We start from the raw sequence: 21,553 nt of genomic DNA on the forward strand, positions 1-21,553 counted from the left end.
TATTAACAGAGTAATTATGTTTACACTCGCCAGTCAGCCAATCAGATAAAGATTTGTGGAAAATCGACACATGTCTTTTTTCATTGGTAGCAAAAAGGCACAACATAATGTCTCTAACCACAAATGAAAGGCAATTGAAATCAAGTATGTCCTCAACTAATTCCCGAGGAAGGGGTTCTTTAGCAACTGCTAATGCATTTAAAAGTGACTGAAATTTTTCTTTACTGATTTGAAATGAATCTAATTCGTCACTTATTCTTTTTATGGAAATTTCGTAATATTCATTGAGATCCTTTGGTATGGATCCATTAAACGAATCCTGATTTTAATTTTACTGGAGAGAAGATGCAAGCAACATAAGTCCGTCAGACTTTTCTAGCAAATTTTCCTTAAGATGCAAAACTCTGTTAGAGGGACCAATTCTTTCATCAATTAGTAATTTTACATCATTTAAGTTATCATCATCACTGAAATTGATGAAGAGCGGATTTAGTTTTTCAAATAGGATATGACAATCTTTGTTAGGTCTTGTTGTGATTACAAAGTAGAAACAAGGCGGAAGTTTGAACAAATGATTATCTAACAAATCAGCCAGGAGAAGGCTTTCTGGATAATCACATTCATCTAGCGCATCCAGCATAATTAAAGTCCGCTTAGGAAATTCCGTGATTTTTTCAAACAACTCAGTAAAAAGAAAGGAAAATAGTCTTTCAACATTCATGTCACGCAGAGGCTCTGAGACATTACTAAGTTTCTCCTCTAAAAGTTTTTCGTAAGCAGGAAAATTACGAGCAATTTGCCCAGCTAAAGACTGAAGAAGTACATTGGCATCATTGAAACGACTGTCATTGTGTTGAAAGAAATGAACTGCAGCGAAATAACTTGGATAACGTTTACATAAAGTAGCTGAAATTACAGACTTACCCATTCCAGCAACAGCAGAAATAACAAATGCACGATTTTGAGAAGTATTGTCTTCGAACCAAGCTAAAAACTCATCAAAAACCCATTCCCGTGTTCCATGTAAAAATGCCTCATATTGATTACTAATTTCACTCTCAAAAGTACAACTTACAAGGTTTTTGGTCAAAATATCGGCTTCAAAATATCGGCCTGCCTGTGCCACAGGTATATTCATTATACGCTCAATCAACTGAATTCTTTCCTGGTTTAATTGATCTATTTTTTGCTGACTTATTCCTAAACGAACAATTGGTTGGCCAACATCCTTCCACAAAATCTTAAAGTCACCCAAGCTAAATGAAGTGTTAGGTATGTGAGCATAACACTCATTACGAAAAAACCTTATACGGGTAATATCGGCTTCGGTTGAATGATCGGTGGCATTAGGTTTGTTTGTCCAGATAGGATTACGCGGTTGTTTTAAATTGCAAATATTGCGCAAAAGGACACAAAGTAAAGTAATGTCAAAATCGTTTTCATTAGGTAAACTTGGAGGATTTGGATACAAAAGAATCCATGCATCGTGCCTGATTATTTTTTTCTTTATTCTCAAAAGCTTTTTTCTATTTTTAGTGGTATTCAAGAAAAAGAATAATTCAGCACCTGACATTTGTTTTCTCAAGGTTATTCTCAAAGCTTCACCACCATGATCAACAATCAATTTCCCCAACATAAAAATGTTTGCTTCATTTTCTGACTTGAAGGCGGAAGCCATTTCAACACCAGTAACTAAGAAAACAGCTTACAATATAATGACAGATTTTCAATGACGTATAATCACATCAAGACATATCGTTAGAATCGTAAATAGTGATTGAGAAATATTAATTATATAATCAAACATTCTTTTTTCAATGTGTGTGGTGGGGATTTGAAACTGTATAGGGGAACTCCTTCCTCACAGAATGTTGGTATTGAAAGTTTTATTTGTATGCAAGGGTTACAATATATTTTGAGATTTTTAAATCAGGTGCTTAATTTTGAACAAAACCGCACCTTCAGGTGCTTCATTTGAGCTGTTTTGAGGTTTAGCAGCGTGTGAGCTGACGGAATTTTTTTGACGTCATATCGTCAAACCAATTTGTACAATGGTCGAGGAGGGACTTGATGCCAAGATGTAAAATTTCCGATTTCCAACTTCCTAGGTTCAAAATTTTTGACACTTCTGAGATGCAAAATTTCTGACTTCCTCTATACAAATGTATTGTATAAATCATTTAAAATAAACGACAAATTTTTTTAAAGCAAACATATTTCCGCATACTTTATGTCATCTTCAGTGCGAAGTGAATAAATACAGGAAGTTTACATGATAATAAGTTATAGTGATAAAGCGGAAATATCGACTAGTTATGAATTTATATTAACAGTTGAATAAGGTGTTATAAAATGTTTGAGTTCGGTTTTATCACAAAAAAATACAAAGAAAATGAAAAATATCTGATAAGGTAGGAATAGCTATTTACAGTTCAAAGATAGTGTTAAGATGTTGTATTTGTTGAGGTTGGGTTTACGCTTCTTGATATAAAGGGCTTCGTTGAGTTTAAGGGCGAAAGGAGGGTGAGCAGTGTCTAAGATATGGAAGCAGGATTGTGTATAATTGTTTTTGCAGTGACGAGAGTAAGTGTCTGAATATGTGTGAGTTTTTGTCTGTGGTTGTGTGTTCTTTTATCCGTGTGGAAAGGTGGCGGTTGGTCTCCCCAATGTAACTGGAATTACATCCAGCACAAGAAAATTCATAAACCACGTTGTATTTTAAAAGAATGGGAATTGGATCTTTGAAGCTAAAGTGATTTTTGATTTAAAAAGATGAAAAAACTAGTTTGATGTGTAAGTCTGTGCAGTAGCATTTTATTAAGTTGTGTGATTTCCGTTCCGTGATTAAGTTGTGTGATTTCCGTTCCGTGATTTGTGAAATGTAGCCTATGTAGGGTAGTTTCAAGAAGTCTCGAGTTGGGTAGGTGTGGGTTCGTTTCTGGTGTTTACTTTGTTTGTGTTTTTGTTATGGTCATATGATTTAAGGATTTTTTCTATGAAAGGCGAGGGAAAGGAGTTTTGTTTGAGATTGTCAATGAGAGCGTTTAAGTCGACGTGTTGTTAATTTTCTGTATGCGGTCTATAAGAGTTTTAATCAGTCCTGTCTTATTCTTTTGTGAGGTGAAGCTAAAAAAGTTAAGTAATAGGCCAGTGTAAGAAGATTCTAACACTATCTTTGACCTGTAAATAGCTATTCCTACCTTATCAGATATTTTTCATTTTCTTGGTAATTTTTTTTTTGTGATAAAACCTAACACAAACATTTTATAACACCACATTCAACTGTAAATAATTATTTATAACTAGTCGATGTTTCCGCTTTATCACTATAACTTATTATCATGTAGACTTCCTGTATTTATTCACTTCGCACTGAAGATGACATAAAGTATGCCGAAATATGTTTGCTTTAAAAAAATTTGTCGTTTATTTTAAATTTCTTATAACCATTGTGCTCTTACGAAATTATTGTATAAATCCTTTTCCAGCCGACAGTTTCTTAAAATAAACGACAAAACACACTGCAGAAAACATTATCTTGTAAACACAAGATTCGACTTATAAAAGTAAGAAACAAGATTCAAAGCATTATTTCGACTTCATTTCAAAGTCATTATCAAGCTAAGTGATTATTTACAAGCATGTGTGATTTTGAAAAATTGTTACAAGGAAATGACGTAGGAAATGAAAAGAAAGAAAGGCGATGAAAGGAGGTTAGGAGCTTGCTCATTGCCTTGCTTTTCCTTGATGCGATTTATATAAGTTTCAAACAGCCTTAGCTAAATTCTGGACTAAAGGCTTCTGAAGAACTTGCTATTTTTTTTTAATTTCATTGATGTAATTCTAGACAGTAACACCTCCTTTCATCGCCTTTCTTTCTTTTCATTGCTTACGTCATTTCCTTGTAACAACTATTTAAGATCACGCATGCTTGTCAATAATCACTTAGCTTGATAATGACTTTGAACTAAAGTCGAAATGTTGCATTAAATCTTGTCTCTTGCTTTCATAAATCGAATCTTGAGTTTACAAGATGATGTTTTTTGGAGTGTTTTTTTTTTCCTTTAATGTATTGTATGTTTACGCTCATTCGAAATGAACGAAGAGGTATGTTCATAGAGTGTAAATGGCACTCCCATTTACTAATATAATTCATTCGCATGTTTATTATATTGACAATGAGAAGAGAAAAGAAGCATTTATGTACTTCAACTTTAATGAAATCGATGTCATTGTTTGTTACTTGAAAACGATTAAATTTTGTGCAACAGTTAGTTTATTGCATAGTTTACTGACAAATTTTCGGATCCTAGAAAACGGATCTTGGGAACACAAAAAAGTGAGTCTCATTTGTCCATCTAAAAAATCGTATGAAAATAGAGCTTGTTTCATTTTCATCAAACAAGATCAAAGAAAACTGACTAGTCAAATTACATAGATTTGAACAAGAACAAAATGCAAAAAATATATCGATAAATCTTCTGGATAACACAAATAAAAATATCTAAACGAACATAAATATCAAAAAAATTAACCGACCGTCTGAGCATGTAACCAAATTAAAGTCGGGACCGAAACAATCAGATACGACAAATCGGGTCGTGTGAACGGGTTTATGTGCATAACAAACGCAAGTGATGAATTTTCATCGCTAAGAATATATTTTAGTGTTAACAGCAGAGAACGCTGATTCCTAGAGAACATAATTCACATTCAAGTGTGCATATACAGAAAAAAAGAATCCCTGAGAACTCAACAGAAAACTTTTTCTACGAACATCTACTTTTAAAAGTGCAATTCTACTTCATTTTAACCGCTACATTTAACCTGCAACTTGAGACATAGGGTCACTTTTTCAGGGAGGAAAACAATATTTCAATAACGTCTTTGGAAAAGAGCTTATATGCTAACTAAATTCGGGTACCGTAAATTTCTGCTTTATTTTTGATTCTAAACAGTAAGCTTTGAATTGCTTCGATGTATATTCTGCTCCACTATCGCTTCTCAATTTTCGAGGTAATCCTGATTCTGCTACGTACTCTTTAAATTTTTTGAATGCTTGTGATTTCATGCTCATGAATTTAACGACTGCATACTTCGAGTATACGTCCACAAAGGTAATTGCATATCTGCATCCACTAAGGCTAGGCACTTCAAATGGACCAAGAATATCTGTGTATACCAGTTCGCGTGGTTTCTGGGACTTATTGTGAGCTTCTTTAAGTACAGGTTTGCATGATTGCTTTCCAAGTGCACGTTTCACACACTTTCTTTAATTTGTCTTCCCATCATTTGACATCATTTTTGTTCAAATGTCCGAGACGTTGATGCCACAGTCGAAAATATCCTTTGATTTCTCTTTTATTCTGGTTGCTTTTAATGAAATTACAGGAGCTGGATCTTTGGAATATGATCTCCAGATTAAATAAACCAGCATTTTTGTTTAGAGCAATTTCTGGACCATGCTTTAACATCAACTTTGCTTCACTCTTTTGAATACGAACTTATGTTGAAATTTGACAGCTCGGTTGACGGAGAGTAGGTTTACTTCATAATTTGGCACATAAAGGACATTTCGCTGTACCATCTCTACTTCTTGTCCATTTTTCAATAGAAGCTTTACTGGTACGACACCAATACCTTCCATAAATGTTAATTTTTCCTTTGGAATTTTATCATTTTTGATATTGCATGGTTTTAAGTTGTCGAATAGTTCCTTTTCAGTAATGATATGATCTGTGCAACCAGTATCAATGATGATATAATTCAATCTTCTATTGTCACTATTTATTCCAGTGCCACTGTTCATGCATTGAGAGTATGATGAGAATGAATTTGGTCTTCTTGTTGAAGGTTATTTGGTTTTACTCTGACTCCTACATGCTTTTGATAGATGTCCCCTTTTCTTGCACTTTGAACAGAAAGCAGAACTTCTTTTACTACATTGCTTGGCAAAATGACCAGGGAGTCCACAAACATAACAAGTTCCTTTTTGCATCATTGGGGCTTTGTTTTTGTCTGATGCATTTCCAGAATGCATTGCTATTGCGCTATCTTCTTCTTGCGTTCTTTGAATCCGACTATCCTCATAGTTTTGTAGCCGAGTTCTCAGTTATGAGAAGTTAGCTGCTGGATTAAAACTTTCTTGAACCACGAAGTGTTCAAATTTTTCTGGAAGTCCATTAATGACTAGAGCATTAAATAATGTTTCTGATATATTTTCTCCGGCTTCAGTGAGTCGAGACATTAATTCTTGTGATCGTATAAAGTATTCGGATAACTTTTCACTTTCACCTAATTGCAATCGAGATATTTGTCGATCTAGACTTACTACAGTTGGTTTTTCTACGTTAGAAAATCTTTGTTGCAGTAGACGCCACGCTTTTACTCCATCTCCGACACCATCTGGCGACAGGCAGTCATGTCGTATGTATTAAAGACTGTTGTTGTCAAGAGCTGATGCAATATGACACCATACCGTGTTGCTCCTTTCTTTAATTTCATCAATTTGTTGATTTCTTTCTTGTACTTTTGTTTCCCATTCTGCCCTTTGTTCACTTGTAGCGTCGACTGTTAACGGCGTAACTTCTTGAGGTATGACTTCTCTCCCAATGAGTGCTTTGTACAAACCTTTCGCTTGCATATATGCAGTAACTTTGTGCTCCATGCCGGATAGTTCTCGGCTGTTCCATCGAACACAAGCCACTTTATTGACAATCCATAAATACGGTCTTGGACTATTTCTTTACTATTACTGAACTATTTCTGGGCCCATAACCTGTTAGATTATGAACTTTATTCTAAGATTAGTATTGATTTCACAATAATCTTTTTCTACTAAGAACAACAAAAATATATATACAGGATGTATGTAAAATCGTTCGATTGTCACGTGTCCACTGATCTATATATAATGAACTAAATTAACATTAACTTTAACAAAGGAAATACTTTATGTTATATTGTATCATGTTAACAGTATTAAAACATGAAGTATATAGAATAATGAAGTAAAGTACTTGATTTTTGTGATCGAGCAACTATGAAGGCTTTATTGTTATTCATTCGTTCCTTTGTTGCAAATCTAAATTTCATCATGGCATGTACAAAGTAAGCAAAAAGGCTGTATGCATGAAAAAATATACGAGTCAAATATCTAAACATGAAGCTAGTATATTTATGAAATGCACAATGATTTCACAGAACAAGTGGGCTTTGTCGCGTAATTTAACTACTTCAATGGTAAAAAAAACAGTTTTCCTTACAAAAGACCAATTTTTAGCGTAAGAATAATTGTCTTTCACTACAAACTGACAGAGTTTTTAATTACGATGATGTGTTCCGTTCAAAACTGGACTATATGATTGTTCCGCAGAAAAATTTGCTGGTTTTGAAGGAAGTTAAAAGCAATGCGTGCACATATTATATAATCTCTGATACTAAACATTACCTCCAACATGGCAGTTGTCGACGTAGTGATTCCATAGGGCGGCGGAAACCCGGGCGAGTATGGTTAAACTCCTCCCGACTTTTGGTAAACGTAAAATTGGCAGACTGAGCACCGGGGTGAAACTAGAACGTTAGTTGGGGGGTATATATTCATATATTCACCTCTTCCCAGCTGATTTCTTTCGTTTGTGATGTTAATTCCAAAAGAAACCAGCAGGGCAGCGATGAATATATGAATATTAACCCCCCCCCCCTACTAGCATTCTAGTTTCGCCCCTGACTAAGCTCCCCCCCCTTAAAAAACCCTAACAAATTAATTGCCCATTTTTGTGATACTTCTACAATGCTCTTTTATAATTGACTATGCTAACCAAGGATAAAGATCTTTAGGCATTTTTAAAGAAGATTTTCTATTGAACAATCATCAAAGTTTTGTACGGAGTACGTCACTGTTTTTAGCTGTGAAAGATTTACTTTTTAAAATATTTCCATAGTTTCGGCGATTTAAATTTTGAAAACGGTTCTAAACTCTACTTCTGACTCTGTGACAAAAAAGGCAGACGCCGATTAAAACGTGTTTAAATCACATATAAGTCGCGGAAGTTTGTTTAAGTTAAGGGAGGCGTGAATCATGAGGGAATGGGCTCTAATACACAAAAAGTATCGAGGATGGGGAGACCGTTTTTATCTAAAGTTTTGAAATGTTAAATAAAGGTATTGGCGATAACAACTGTATAATATTGCAATGCTCCAGGCACCCAAAAACTTGAATAGCCTTTTAGAAAGAGCAATAAAACTGTTGTGCAGTTCAATGGTTTGTAGTAATGTCAGCATTTAGCATTGACACTAATCGTCATGCACGCCAGCTATCCGACATCAAATTAAAAAAAAAAAATTATTTTTTGTGAATTGATTGCTTTTGAATGTCCATTAGAGAACAGATATGCAAATGTGACATGAGATAAATTTCCATATGTAAAGGCCTCAACGCTCGCCCGCAATTGGTTTTCTGTCGGTTGTTTTTTGAAAACTCAACTTTAGAATTTTGAGTTTTGAATCAGCAATGAGCATAAGATTTTGAAAGTTTTACACGTATAACGGCTACTGCCTGTGATAAATCACCATCAAGCATCTGGACAGCTAATGATGTTAAAAATTTATTGTGATCAAGGTAGTGAACTGCATGGATTTGGATACTGTAGTGAACAAGTTCAACGTTAGATTTTGCAAGGGTAGAGTTGCTCCCTGAATTATTGTATTACTTAATTATAAAATATTTCATTGTACACCACTGATTCATTGTATACATGCAGTCAAAAAGGACTGCTCATCAGCAAAAAAGTTTAACAGGGTAACATTAAGATAAAGTGCCAAAACATAAGATTTAAGTTAAACATGAAAAAAATAAAAGTGGAACCTCATCTTACTTAGATTAAAGCTTTTAATTGATTAAAAAAGATGTTCAATATGTTAAAGTGTTTATATTACGAATTTTAGCCCCTCTCCCTTTTTAGTAGCTGAATTAAAAGACTAGTTTTTTGGGATTCCATTTCTGCAATTATAATTCAAATCTGATTTCCAGAAGTGATTTTATTAACGTTCAAAGTTGCGATTTTCAGCCATATTTTTGCGAACTATTTGTTGGTATGTTAACGGGTGTGACCAGAGGGTGTAACGCAGCCTCGTACCCAGGGGCTTCACATGGCGTGCGTGGGCATCACGCATTTGCGTGACTGTAACAAGCCGATTACGTGTGGAAGCGATTTCCCATTTTTTGCTCACGCCTGTCGTCCCGCGCAACTACAGTATTAAATATTTCAAAGCAAAATATCAAAGCGCCTGGGTACAAGGCTGGGTGTGACGTAAATAGTTGAGCACATCGAATCATCATGGCGTATTTCACTAGTAATCGATACAAAAAATGCGATGGAAAAAGTTGTGTTACTGGCCGACCTAATCAAGTTACTTGCGCCAATTACTCAATAAATGAAGAAATATCAATTCATTTGTTTCCTAACAAAGAAAATAAGTGGCAAGGACAGGGGAAATGAATAACTTCAGAAGGTAAGTATTAAATAACCTTGACAAACTTTGAGGCTTTCTCTACCTCGATCGCTTGTTCTGCACTTTTTGTGGATTTTTGTTTCGACTGTAATTAGAAAGTGCAAGTCAAATAGCAAAGAATATTGACGAGAAATGCATCGGATCATTGCTTTTGCTGGTACACCTGAGCCGTTAGAGAAGCAGACAACCGATCGAAAGCAATGACAATAAAGTCCAAATTTACGCTTATGATTAACTATCCAGTAAAATAATATACTGCTGAGAATTCATCTTTTATAATATAAATTAGATATACAGCTTGTACAAACTATTTGAAACACTCTACATCGACCAATAAAGAAAAAAACGTATTTTAATGACGATGAATTATCGTCTACCATTGGCGCAGAAACTACATAAAGTATGCATCTATATTTAACAAATAAAAGATTTTTATTGTGTTCGCACAGGCTTATGCAAACCGAGGAGACCTTTGGGAGAACTCGAGAGTAGATCTGTGCAAGCCCGAGACCGAAGGTCGAGAGTTGCACATGCTCGAAATGTAGATATAGTCAAAAATGAGCTGCAGTGATTTATTTTAAACTTACCCTATACCTGCCAAAGCATTGATTCAGATCTGAACCTATGTATGTGTAGTAACGTGTTTTCCTGACCAAGAATATGCAAACGAAATGTCGAGTATGGACTTTATTGCTGGTAAATTATAAGCAATGAAAACAAATATCTTGGTGCTGCTGTTGAAAACTACCGGAAGATACGTTGAAATACGTAAAAACGCTTAGAAGTGGGTCAAGATTAGTTTCAAAGCACGATAAAAGCACGAACCAGTCAACCGCAAATTTAGCTCAATCAATAAAATTGAGTTTGGTTTGCAGTAATTATTCACGAAAACGCCAAAAGCTTCATTGTGGAGTCCGATATATTTAAAATTTCCATTAAAAAAGGCGAAATTGCTTCATTCTTTTGCTCATTTAGCCGATTTCACACAGTTTCATTATAAGTTTATATTGCAAGTAGAAACGAAAATGGCGGCTCTGCGCTCGCCCCAGACTGTTATCCCAACTCTTTCAAATAGAGGGCTCTGAGTAGGGCTACTTCGCCATTCAACCGGCTGCTGTATATTTAATTAGTTTACAAGCTGCCGTTTGCCATATCGTCAATCCTATTGGTCACACAATGCAATTGACTGGCTGCCAATATGGTAATCCCATGCATAATACGATATGCGTGGGACGAAAAATTCAATGGAGTGGCTCTACTGTATGTTCTCTATACTGTGGCATTACCGTGAGAGATACTACCGAAAACTAAAAAGAATTTCCACATGTCATGTATACACGTCATGCAAACGCCAAATATTTCGTAGTACTTTTTCTCAAAATGTTTAATTTTTGTAATCAGACTTGATGTGCACATTATTTCTGTTGGGAAAGACGTCTTTCGTACAAAGCATATACATGTTTATTTGAATGCCTGCTTTATCATGATGATCCTTCATTTGATTTTACTCAATGCACGTGAATGCTATACTCAAACATTCTAGATTTAATGCAGCATTAATAAATGTTATTGATTGTCGACTAGTGCTCTATATTGCTCCTTCGTGTAATGAATATTCTATAGCTCTACTGATCAGTCAAAGCGTGCAATTAAATGTCCAATGTGCTCTAATGATGAGCAAATGTTGTGTATACATGCTTATTTGATTGTCTGCTTTTTATAAATGATCTTTCTTTCGTTTGATTGAATGCACGTTAAAGCAAGTTGAATATTCCTGATTTTTATGCTATGCGGCATAAATAAATGTTATTGATAGTCGACTTGTGCTCTTGATTGTTCATTCGTGTTAAAAAATATTCTACTGCGCTATTGATAAGTCAATGCGTGTAATTGAATATCCAATGTGCTCTAATGATGAGCAATTGATACAAAATGCATTAGCTAAATATCACAAGTAAATTTGTCTTTATACGTTGTATACAATGAAATTAATAGACAATAAACTCAATGTGGACATAGCTATGTCCCACGTTTATCGTGTCCGCCGGGAAAGAGTTGACATTGATTTCTATTGTCTCGGAACTTGGAATCATCCCATAATAAATTTAATATGGCATTATAGAATGCTCAATGCGTATCCGCGTACCTGGTATTACACAATTTAGCCAAACCGAAGAACTTTGATACAAAAGTAGAGTGGCTAACAATATCGTTTCAAAATTAATGTGTAATACAATTTTACTCACCACATATGAATTAAACGTCTAATTCTTCATTTCAACACGTTGCATAACGTAGTCACCAATATGATTCAGAAAATTATTTTTAATGGAAGATGCCAAAAAGTATTCGTGTCGATTATGAATGCACGACAAATTGCTTTTCTGAAATCCGAGACTGAAAATTAGCAGATAGAGTGGGTACAAAAGTGGGTACAAAGCACCGGTCGGCTTAACAGTTCTTCAATTCAAAATGTCTTTACGCAACTATAGAAACATTTTGCTTTTGCAAAAGAATGCACGAAAATTTGAGAAAGCTTGTAGATTGATTGCATAAAATTTCTTGAAAATTATGGGTAAGCCTCACATGGTCTTCATATAAGGCAAAATATTCTTTTCTGTGTTGATTTTTGTAAGTGAAGAAACTATGGCTTTCTAGTATTGCCGTAATTGAAATATTACGGGAAATTATAGTCTTGTTTTTATAAAAGATCACAACTTTTTCTGAGCATGTTTTTTCTTTTATGTACATAAGAAATTATTCATATTGTTGCCAGTGAGGTGCCAGGTGGGAAACGGATTCTTAAAATAAATATTACAGCCCAACATATTATTTTGAACATAGCCATAAGCAATTTGGTTTTGTGAAATTTATTAAAATAGTGACGTTTCGTCTTGACTCAAGACATCTTCAGACTAATAAGGAAGTTAACAACGAATTGTTGGAAAAAATATAGTTATTTATATAGTTAGAGGTATTAGATTACTATGGATGTGTAAGTTTGATGTGATGTATAGTTAGGTTGAGGTGTTGAGACTAGAAAAGCTTAAGAGGGATGGAGCTGCCTTGGGTGTTAAGTGAAGGTTTTAGTTTGGAGATGAAGAGGTTTTCGTGGATCATGTCCAAAAAATATTTGAGGTTGGCGCAGAAAAAATTGGTTATAAGTACTGAAAAATTATAGAATTCTTATAAGTAGGGTTATAAGGAAGGAAAAGAAACTAAATACACAAGCTTCAATTTTATACATGCACAATGTCAGACAGACATCTCGACCTACTCCGCAGTCTCGAAAGCAGCCTGGAAAGTCGGAACTTAGTAAGATGAAGTCATCTTTGCAGTTCTTCTTAGTCATTCCTTCATCTATATTATTTAACCGCAGTGATATATTATTGCAGTAGCCAGGATTTTCTCTCAAGGGGGAGGAGATAAAAAGGAAGGGGAGCCACAACCGTCGTTGTAATGAATGTAAATAAAACAATACAATTTAGTAGATGCAAGAATTTTTTCAAGGGGCCTGGCTCTCTGTCTAGCTATGTCCCCATTGATTGATACAAATGATTTCCTTTGTATTGGATAAGTGATAATTCCCACGAGACGTTTTTTTGATAAAAATTATTTATTGGCCTGGTGGTCCCACAAAATAGAATATTTTATGCCCATCAGCTTGAATAAAGCAGTACAATTTATGCAATTTTTCAAGCAGATGTGACAGTAAGGCATACGCAGGAGCAAGCCACTTAATACTGCAATTTGCATAGAGCTGTACAACAGGTATGGGCATATGACAGTAGTTTCAGACTTCACTATTTATTTTAGACTAGATGCAGACTGACCTGTTCTTGACTCACTGCAAACCCTCAGAAAAAGGTGCTGTTTGTAGCAAGTAGCCATTTCTTTGTATAACAAAATGACTTGTTAATTTCGAATAGACATCAAATGTATGAGGTCCATTGAAAAGATTAGCCTAACCTTTTATCCTTAAGTGCTCACATCTACATTCTAAGCTCTTCATCTAACTCTACATCCCAAACATCGTTATTACACATCATTACTACATCCACTCTAAGTCAATGTGCAGATGCTCCATCCAAAACACAGGACTACATTTCCAAGCCATTTTTTTTAAAAACCTCCATCACAAAGGTCTTTACAGCCTTGTGTGTTGTTTATATTTAAATAAAAATAGGTTTTTCATATTTTTTCCTGTTTTTCTCAAATACCAAATCAGCCTAGTGACTACATTCCAGGTCTTCTCTTCAATCTCTATTCAAAAGATCCACCTCCCTCCCCTCCCCTCCTCTAGCCCTCTGTACAAAATAATCATCTAAGCTTTGATCCTAAACTCTTCACAAGATCCTACCATAAATACGAAATACGTTATATTTGGATACAAAGTTAGCGGAAAAGGAACGTAACGAAAGAGACCACTGCCTAATCCCAACTCCAATCTAATGATTGGCTAAGGGCATTTTCTTTGATTGCGGGCTCACTACAGCAACTTTGCCCAGACTCACGCAGTGGCATTCTAAATAAAAAATTCAAAAAGAGACACACAGCGTCATATTTACTGTTCACTTTGATTGGGAGTGTGTTTCACCTTGATTTCATTCTTTGCCATAATATCATAAAGTGCTTCAAGATATTCAGATGTATGAACTTTACTATTATTTATACCACAGTTCATGTTGGGTTATCTTTCGCTTAACATGAAAAAGAATTTCACGTGATTACGATATGTTACTTTTCCTTCAAGATTGTCGTATTTTTTGTAATGTCTTTTAATTTCAATCTAAGTAACATCAACACCTTTAAGTTCTATCTACTTTCCTTTGTCGTTTTCTTACTAGCTTTCATCCCTTAATATAGCTCCTGTCAACATATCCGATTCTTATTAATTATAATTACATATTAAACTATTAAGTCATTAGTATTGATGTATCTGTTTACTACATTTTTAATGCAAGAATATTGACAAGATTCAACGTGTGAAAAATTTAATTGTAGCAGATGATCTCACCATTTGAATCATTCTTTGCGTACATATATACATAATACGTGGTGTTCCCAAAAAGTTACAAAAACAGGATGTATCAAAAAGACCTTTATAAAAGTCAACCTATTTTGAAATTTCAATGTCTGATCACCATGTCTCACTGATGCATTTTTCTAAACTAATTTTTATGAGACTAATGATGTGCATGAATTAAGTCGTGTGATTTATATTTGGAATTCTGCAAGCCATTCAAATCGGAAAATCAACTTTTAAAGTATGCCTATTTATAAACCATTGAAGGTAAAAATCGTTTCGTTAATCAATCGGCATTTTTGGACGCACAACATGCTGTGTTTTACTTAAATACTGTTTATTAAACTTACACTTTGTAATTTCTTGATGAAGTGAGAAAAATTCACGTTACGTAAGATAAATCTTTATATATTTGAATTTATTTGTAAATGATTAAGTACAAAATGCGATCGTGTTTTGTAATTAGTACATATTACTTTAACTCTTTTTTTCATGCAATAAAATATAGAAGTAAATTATTTTGATGGAACCAAAAGTTCGTCATCTCTTAAGTAAGGATGATTATACAACACAATGAATGAGGGAGCCAAAACGGGTTGTGATACATTGAAGGTGTATGTATGAGATATAGTGTGAAAGATCAAAACAAACTCTTCTAAAAAAACACTTGAGAAAAACGACGATTTTTTTGAGAGCAAACATGTTTCGAATGCCATCTTCAGTGCAGAATGATTAGTGTTAAGTAATATGATACATAATATGATATGAGTAAATTAATTACAATTAGTATTAAGTATTAATAACTATAACGTAAGTTCTAAAAATAAGTATTAAGAATTTATAACCAAAGTATTATTATAAAGTAAATATAGTGTTGTAGTGGTGAACTTGGATATTTAAATCGGGACTAGTTTTATTAATGTGTAGAGCTCTCTTAATTTTGAGTGAGAAAATGGATTGATCAGTGTCGATGATTTTAAAACAGGAAGGTGAGAATTTGTTTTTACATGAAGGAGAGGCTTGAAGATGTTTGTAGATAGTGGAATTTTTGTCTGTGTGAGTATGTTCCTTTATCCTGGTAGATAATTGGCGAGAAGTTTCACCAATATAACGGGAATTACATCCCGCACATGAAAATTGATAAACTACCATAGATTTGGAAAGTTCGGGAAGTGGGTCTTTAAACGAAAATAAAGATTTTATTTTGAAAGATGTGAAAATAAGTTTAACGTCAATGTCAGTGCAGTAGCGTTTAATGATTTGTGTGAGTTTGCGTTGTGTGTGTCGTGAGTAATCACCTATGTAAGGTAGTTTGAAATAACGTTTATTGTCAGGTTGTTGTATATCGTTAGTGTTAGTTGTGGAGTTAGATGAGTCAGTGCTTTCTTGTTGTCCAAATAGTGTTGTATAGTGTTGTTGATGAAATGAAAAGGAAAAGAATTACGTTGGAGAGTGAATATTAGTTTCTTTAAATCACGTTGAAAGCCGATGTCTGTGTTGTTGAGTTTCCGTGCTCTGTCGGTCAGTGTTCGTATCAGTCCAATTTTGTAATTTAATGGTGTGAAACTAAAAAAGTTAGTCAGTAGTCCTGTATATGTTGGTTTGTTGTACGTAGATGTCATACAGTTTTCATGTGATTTAGTTAGTAAGATGTCAAGAAAGGGTAACTGATTGTCTTGTTCGGTTTCGTATGTAAAGTTTATGCTTTGATGTTATTTGTTGATGTATTCGTAAAAGAGTAATGCTTCGTCTTTGTTATGAAAAATACAAAAAATGTCGGCAACGTATCTGCGGTAAAATAAAGGTTTGTTGTTGCTGTAGTTATTTAACCAGTTTCGTTCGTGAAAACCCATGAAAATGTTGGCTAGAATGAGTGCCAAGGGTGAGCCCATACTTACCCCGTCAATTTGGTCGTAGTACTTACCGTTAAATAAAAAATGAGTCTCGGCCGTAGTGATGTTAAACAATAGTTTTAGTTCTGTTCTGCTCATTTTGAATGTAGGGTTGTTGGTAAAAATTTGAATGTAGGGTTGTTGGTAATACATCGGATTTTTGAAATTATGAAAAGTTTACAACTAAGAAACGCAAGGCTGAACTTGATATCGCCTTCCTTAAAGATTGCAATTCACTTGGAGTTTTTCCAAAGTTCCTGTGTTTTCCACTGCCTAATGTTGACAATCGAGATACATACCACATTCGAAAGCGTTTACTACGAACTACGATAACGAAGAGATCTAAAGAACTACGGACACTCGATAGGGACCTGACGAACAAAACAGAAGAAATCAAAAGCTTTCTTAACCCAATTGACTGGCATATCTTGAATAAAGCCCTCAAAAAGAATGTCGACAAACAACTAAACAAAATATTTTCGACACACCGTAAGAAACTAAATAATTTGACGAAAAACAAGGCTATACCATTCACTCATAAAGACACTGTCACCAACCTATCATCTGTAAAGCTAAGTGAAGATGAACTTAACGCTCTAATAAACGGTCTCAACTTTAGCATCAAACCTCCAAAAATCCACTCCTCCGACATTCTGGCAACATTCGAACGTATCCACTATTCATTAAGAAATAAACTTATCAAACAAGAGGACTATTCAATACTAAAAACGGAACTTGGTCACTTGGCACACACGTACGTAACTTCCTACCATCCAACTCCTAAAGACCTGAAGAAACATAAAATTCTAAGGAACATCCGTAATAATGACAAAATCATTGTTCTTAAACCTGACAAAGGCAATAGTGTAAGCATTATGGATCGTCAGGTATACATTAACTCTTGCCTCACTACAATTAACAATTTATCTAAGTTCAAACCACTCGATCATGATCCTACAATTTCCCGTGAAGCAAAGTTACAACGACTGCTACGTAACTTAAAGAAAAAAAACTCTATAGACGAAAAATCATTTCGAGATGTACCCTAAAGGTTCACAGCCAGCTCGATTATATGGTTTACCTAAACTTCATAAATTAAACAATATCAATGACATACCTCCTATCAGACCTATAAATTCTTCAATCAATTCGTATAACTATAAATTAGCCAAATACCTCAGCTCTTTACTCCAACCCTAATACCTTGCTAAAGATTCTTTTAGTTTTATCGATGATTTTTATCTTTTAACACTAACGCTCCACATGACAAATTCTTTATTTCTTTTGACGTTGAAAGCCTTTTACCAACATACCACTGACCGAAACCATAGACATTGCTACTGATTTAATTTTTACCAACAACCCTACATTCAAAATGAGCAGAACAGAACTAAAACTATTGTTTAACATCACTACGGCCGAGACTCATTTTTATTTAACGGTAAGTACTACGACCAAATTGACGGGGTAAGTATGGGCTCACCCTTGGCACCCATTCTAGCCAACATTTTCATGGGTTTTCACGAACGAAACTGGTTAAATAACTACAGCAACAACAAACCTTTATTTTACCGCAGATACGTTGACGACATTTTTTGTATTTTTCATAACAAAGACGAAGCATTACTCTTTTACGAATACATCAACAAACAACATCAAAGCATAAACTTTACATACGAAACCGAACAAGACAATCAGTTACCCTTTCTTGACATCTTACTAACTAAATCACATGAAAACTGTATGACCTCTACGTACCACAAACCAACATATACAGGACTACTGACTAACTTTTTAGTTTCACATCATTAAATTACAAATTGGACTGATACGAACACTGACCGACAGAGCACGGAAACTCAACAACACAGACATCGGCTTTCAACGTGATTTAAAGAAACTAATATTCACTCTCAACGTAATTCTTTTCCTTTCATTTCATCAACAACACTATACAACACTATTTGGACAACAAGAAAAGCACTGACTCATTTAACTCCACAACTAACACTAACGATATACAACAACCTGACAATAAACGTTATTTCAAACTACCTTACATAGGTGATTACTCACGACACACACAACGCAAACTAACACAAATCATTAAACGCTACTGCACTGACATTGACGTTAAACTTATTTTCACATCTTTCAAAATAAAATCTTTATTTTCGTTTAAAGACCCAGTTCCCGAACTTTCCAAATCTATGGTAGTTTATCAATTCTCATGTGCGGGATGTAATTCCCGTTATATTGGTGAAACTTCTCGCCAATTATCTACCAGGATAAAGGAACATACTCACACAGACAAAAACTCCACTATCTACAAACATCTTCAAGCCTCTCCTTCATGTAAAAACAAATTCTCACCTTCCTGTTTTAAAATCATCGACACTGATCAATCGACTTTCTCACTCAAAATCAAGGAAGCTCTACACATCAATAAAACTAATCCCGATTTAAATATCCAAGTTCACCACTACAACACTATATTTACTTTATAATAATACTTTTGTTATAAATTCTTAATACTTATTTTTAGAACTTACGTAATATAATTTTAAAAATTTATACTCAATGTAATTAATTTACTCAAATCATATTATGTATCATATTACTTAACACTAATCATTCTGCACTGAAGATGGCATTCTGATAATGTCGAAACATGTTTGCTCTCAAAAAAATCGTCGTTTTTCTCAAGTGTTTTTTAAAATTGCTGCTAATTAGAAATTATGGTAAAACAATAAAACAAGTTTGGGATTCTAAGTCTCTTGGTGTGACACTCGATCAGCACTTGTCGTGGAAGAAAAATACTGACAATATTTGTAAGAAGATTGCCTCAGGGATATCAGCTCTTTGTCGGGCTAAAGACTATGTCCATAAAGACACTCTTCTTTCCATTTACAACGCTCTTATACATCCTTACTTTACTTACTGCTGTGAAGTATGGGACGTTTTCGGCGAAACTCAATCCAAACGCTTACAAAAACTTCAAAATCGAGCTGCTAGAATCATCGCAAACATGAGTAATGTTGTTCATCACGAAATTGCTTTGAGAGCTTTAGTTTGGGAACCTCTTGATATTTAAAGGAAAAAAAGTAAAGCAAAGCTCATGTTCAAATTGCTTAACAACTTGGGTCCAAAATCACTTACTAGTTTATTTAGATTCAAAAGCGAATCAAATGATTATATACTTCGCGGTTTTAAAAAAACACTATGCTTACCTCAGCCACGAACCAATAGCATGAAAAAAGTCTCGCATTTAATGGGCCACAAGTCTGGAACTTATTGCCAAATGAACTTAAAGAAATTAGTTCTCTAGCGACCTTTCAAAGAAAAATCGCTTCCCACTTTCCGCAAACAAATATGTACTCAACTAATTGTAAATAGCTTTCTAACCTAGCTATACTTCATTTAATGTACATTTTAGTGTCATGTGTATCGTAAAATGTAAGTAGTTCACTATTCTATTGTAATTTTCATTATTGCACATGCCCCATGTGGAAATCAACTTGTATGTTGACAATGGTAAGCTTGTTAAAATAAAATGATCTATCTATCAATCTACCGTCTTTAGTGGGATACTTGCCCGGCCGTTGCGGATTTCTAGCTGCAGGAAACAGCGCAGCCCTTAGAGACCAGCGGAGGCAGTCATCGTCTTTGTTTTTCACGTTGACGATTGCATTCTTATTCTTGACCGTGGTGGAGAGAGGAAGGTATGAGCCTCGTCATAAAGGCTGGTAGTGAGCGATGTCAAGCCAGAGTGTTTTGACACGCTCCCCTATCCACCCAGACCCTTCCCGAGTGAATTTTTACAATCCCTCCAGGATTGCTGGGAAGGCTTCATGTAAGGCTTGCCGAATCTCATGCGCCTGTAGCAGCGTGATCTGCTTTGTCCAGAACACTGGTGCTTGAAGCACTTCAGTACCATTTGCTTCATCCTTCCGAAACTCAAACTCTACAGCCAACTGGAACTTAACTCCTCGTAGAGCTAATAGCTCCTCGACGAGTTTGCGTTTGATGTAGGGCTGGGCGCTTTTGAGGAAAGCCATCAAATCGCGTTCGGAGGGGTGTCCCTTCGGCACCTGAAGGCCTTTGTTTCATCCCGCTTAAGTTCCGTGGTTGGTGGGGGAGGAGCCCTTGTGGGGCGTCGTGGTTTAAATTCAGCCAGAAGCTCATTGATGTATGCGTCCATCTCATCATCGGTAGGCTCGGCAGGTGTGGGCTTGCGCGGTTTGGGGATAGGCGGAGTGACATTTCTTGGCGTGGTTGTCGGGTCAGTGGGCGGTTGAAGAGCCTTAAGGGAGGCTTTCAGCGCGTGTCCGTTCGACTTGGTCATATAGTTGCAGAAGTCTCTCGACAGTATTCATCTCGACTTTTGCAAATTTTAGTGCTATATCCTACGTGCGATAAATCTCTAAAACAAAATTAATTCAAAATGTTGAAATTAATTCGACCAGTACTCTAGCAAAACTCTTTCTTGCTTGTTTCTCGGCATAAACGATCATATAATGCACCCTATTCGCCCCGCAGGCTTGACAAAGGATAGTTTCTGCCTGTGTTCCGCCCCCACACTTACGACATGGTTGTGGAAGTCACCCGCCTTCCCTTAATCGCCTCATATGAAGTCCACAGTATTCACCCATTGAGCTTCACCCACATGTGGTGAGCTTTCCGGGCAAAAACCACGCACACTTGTTCTTTCATGATGCCTCATGATGTGTCAAGACATATATTCTATATGAGAATTTCTCTGTGGCCGTTTTTGGCTCCTGCCGTTGTCCAGGGTTTGGCCTTGGCTGTCTTGTGATTTTTGTGTCGATGTATGCGCTTACTATGTGCTTACTATGTGAACCACGTACGCGAACTAGGGCTGGGGCACTTAGATTTGTGTATACTCTTTCTCAAACTGAGAAGTGTGCTAGAACTGGCAGTCTCTATACTACTAACGAATAAAACAGCCACGAAGCGGAAAACTGAGCAAAAATTTCTGGAGCTTATTAAGGGACGACACTATATAGATCAACACACATATATTGTAACAATTTTGCACAAAACATATTTATACAATGATTATCTCCTACATTAACATACTAATATAATAAAACTATGCTAA

At 35.3% G+C, this 21,553-nt stretch overlaps 1 long non-coding RNA gene across 1 annotated transcript; it reads right to left on the minus strand.

Moving 5' to 3' along the window:
• Positions 1–13,773: 13,773 nt before the first annotated feature.
• On the minus strand, positions 13,774–14,204 carry LOC124447231. The gene is made up of 2 exons (XR_006948665.1): positions 14,111–14,204; positions 13,774–14,038 (listed from the first exon to the last, which is right to left on the minus strand). It is a non-coding gene; the product is annotated as an uncharacterized LOC124447231 (long non-coding RNA).
• Between the last annotated feature and the right edge of the window lie 7,349 nt (positions 14,205–21,553).

Source organism: Xenia sp. Carnegie-2017, unplaced genomic scaffold, assembly GCF_021976095.1.
Source record: "Xenia sp. Carnegie-2017 unplaced genomic scaffold, XeniaSp_v1 HiC_scaffold_22, whole genome shotgun sequence".
In the NCBI taxonomy this organism is placed as follows: Eukaryota; Metazoa; Cnidaria; class Anthozoa; order Malacalcyonacea; family Xeniidae; genus Xenia; species Xenia sp. Carnegie-2017.